The sequence below is a fragment of the Pteropus vampyrus genome, unplaced genomic scaffold, assembly GCF_000151845.1.
Source record: "Pteropus vampyrus isolate Shadow unplaced genomic scaffold, Pvam_2.0 Scaffold31, whole genome shotgun sequence".
NCBI classification, from domain to species: Eukaryota; Metazoa; Chordata; class Mammalia; order Chiroptera; family Pteropodidae; genus Pteropus; species Pteropus vampyrus.
The window spans coordinates 2,600,504-2,603,783 of NW_011888812.1; the positions used below are offsets into that span (position 1 = coordinate 2,600,504).

The window sequence follows — 3,280 nt, forward strand, 5'->3', positions numbered from 1 at the left end:
CTTGAGCTATGGAGAGTTTGGGGTTGGAGGGGACACTTTCAGGCAGAATTGCTGTCAGCTGTCACTCCTCTTAGTACCTAGGCCAGTGTAACTGAAAAAAACCTAGAGGGAAAATATGCTCAAGTTTGAGGCATAATGTGCTGTGGTGCTGGACAGCCAGGATGAGGTAGGGACCCTCTGTGTCTTCCAAGGTTCTGGGACCCCCAAGGATAATTCTGTAGCGAGTAACTATGATAACCGTTAATAATTATTCACAGCTTATTATGTCCAGGTGCCAGTGTAATCTTTGCTCTCTCTATATTGTGTCATTTGAACTTCATAACAAACCGGCAAAGTAAACACCATTATTATTAACATTTTACACGGAAAGAAACTGAGGCACGAAGAACATAATTAACTTGTCCAGAGCCACAGAGCTAATGAGTGGCAGCACCAGAGTGTGAACCAGGTACTCCCGCTCTAGAGACCTTGCTTTTAACCACTGTGGTAAACTCTTCTTCCATTCTTTGGGAAATGTAATCTAAATTACCAAGCAGAATTACAATCAATGAGAAAAGCAAGAGCTTGCTGGGCGGCCCCTCGGAGCCCCTGCTTTCCCATAGGGAAGCTGTAGTGCTTGAGAGAAATGCCCTCTGTGAGGCTCCCCACCAGTGTGCAAGGATCGCTATGAGGCTCCCCCCCAAACCTGCTACCAGAGAGCCAGGGAACACCAGATAGAGGTGAACTCCACAGAGAACCAGGGGTCACTATTTATAATTTAATCTCTTTCTCTTCTGTCACCCTGCTGCCACTGCAGTCAGCCAGACCCTTTTCCATGCCAAGTGAGAATAGCTAGGTGAGCTTTAAAAAGCAACTTAACCTCTCTTTTCTTCTTCTGCAAAATGCAGTTTATTATGCTTACCTTACAGGATTAGAGAAACACACATGCACATATAAAACTTACATACACACACGTATGCATATATGTAGGTTAGTTTAGGTTGTCTCTGGGTAGTAAAATCATGAGTGTTCATTGCAGCATTATGTGTAATAGCCAGAAGTTGAAACCAGCACAGCCATCGACTGATAAACGCATAGATGAAACGAGGTATGTCCACACAGGGAAGTCCTATTTGGCAATAAAAAAAGGAGCAGACTGTGGACATGTGACATGCTACATCATGGACAGATTTCAAAAACGTTATGCCGAATGAAAGAAGCCAGGAGATCACGGATTGTATAATTCTATACATATGAAATGTCCAAAAAGGCAACAAATTTATAGAGACAGAAAGTCGTTTAGTGGTGGCCTGGGACTGGAGGTGGGAATGGGGATTAACCCTAAATAGGCTTCGGGGGTCTTATTGTAGGGATGGAAATGTTCTAAAATGAATTTATGATGGTGACCGCACCACTTGATAAAGTTACTAAAAGTCTAGACCATAAACCTAAAATTGCATTTTCTTACTGTGGTAAAAAATACATAACAAAATTTGCCGTTTTAATCATTTTTAGGTGTATAGTTTAGTGGTGTTAAGTACATTTACATTTTGCAGCCATCACCACCATCCATCTCCAGGACTTTTTCGTCACCCCAAAGTGAAATTGTACGCATTAAACATCTCCCGTCTCCCTCTCACTCCATCCCTGAAAATCATCATCTCCATTCTATATCTATGAATTTGACTATTCTCCTGTAAGTGGAATCATACAATTTGGCTAATTTTGCTTAGAATGATGTCTTTGAGGTTCAGATGAACCTTATAGTGTAGCATGTATCAAAGTTTCCTCTTTTTTAGACTGAATAATATTCCATTGAAGGTATATACTACCTTTTGTTTACCCATTCATCCATTGGTGGGCATTTGTGTTTTTACCTTTTGGTTATCGTGAATAATACTGCTGTGAATATTGGTGTACAATACCTTAAAATTGGTGGATTTTATGATATGTAAAATGTATTTCAAACTTATTTTAAAATAAAACAGACTATTTTTTTTCAAAATTTAAAGAGCCAATAAATGATAGATGCTGTTATTATCGATAACTTAAAGAATGGCAAATTTTATCAATGAAATGAGTTTGTAAAATTTAAGTTAATTTAATAAAAATACATGTTTATGATTTTTAATAAAGAAAAAAATACAGAAAAGTACAAAGAACAAAAGAATTTGTAATCTTACTTAGAACCACTGAAAGATCCTGTACAAAAATTACTAAATTTTAATCTTACTTGAAATTAGTGGAAGGAACTAAAATATAATGAGTAAGTTGTTGAATTTAAGATGTTTATTCACAACAGAGAGATTCACTCCTAAACTATCCTTCTTAAGGCAAATGAAGTTATGAAAAAATATTGAGGTTGGTTTTTCTATTTAAATTCACGTTTCTTTTTTTTCTCCCCTTCCCCCCCTTATTAATACAGTATTTATTTGTCTTCCCTCTGTCAAACCCTGAGCCAACTACTTTCTACAGGCTGCCTGGGGAGGTATAGGAAAAGGAACATACAAGGTAGATGAGACACTGGAGAAAGAACTATGGGAGGTGGAGACACCTCCTTTACATAGCGAAGAGGATGATAAAGGCCACCATCAGGCAAAAGAGCCCCATGGCCTTTGAGAGGGCAAAGCCCAGAATGACATGGCGTTGAAGAAGAGCTGTGGTTTCAGAGAAGGGTTCCCGACTTAACCAATGATGAGGCTTCCAAACACAATCTCAATTCCAGCCCCAGAGCCAGCCACCTCTACTGCAGCAGCTGCAGCCGCAAGGAACTTGGCTGCTGTGTCAAAGTCCCTTGAAATGGCGCTGCTTTGGAAGCTGCAGCTAGAAATAAGTGAGGTTAGGGAAGGTGAGGCTGCCAAGCTGCTGAGGCTCTCATCTGACAGTGTCTCAGGTTGTTTCAGTACCACTGTAGTCAGTGATCTGTTCAGCAGTTGACTAAGGAGAGGGTGGAGACGAACTTGGTGCAGGCATACATTTTCAAGGGATGAGATGCTGTGGTAAGGGAGCTGTTCCTGGGGGTAAAGAAGACAGAGAGGGGTGGGATTAAATTCATGTTTCTTGATGGTCAAAGTTTAATTTCCCTAGGTAGACAATCATTTTATCAGAATCAGAGGAGATTTCTGATGTTTAAATAAATTAAGTGCCTGAAATTTTAGATTAAAGACAAAAGAACAAAGTTGAAATTCTTAGCAAACCTTGAGATAAACCTCAAAGAGAAATTATTAGAGAATGATTGGCTCGTAAGTCAAATAACTACAAAGATGACAGATTACTTATTTAAAAAGCAGGAGGAAGTCCA

General features: G+C 39.4%; 1 pseudogene; it reads right to left on the bottom strand.

Moving 5' to 3' along the window:
• Positions 1-2,538: 2,538 nt before the first annotated feature.
• On the bottom strand, positions 2,539-3,017 carry LOC105289981 (annotated as a pseudogene).
• Between the last annotated feature and the right edge of the window lie 263 nt (positions 3,018-3,280).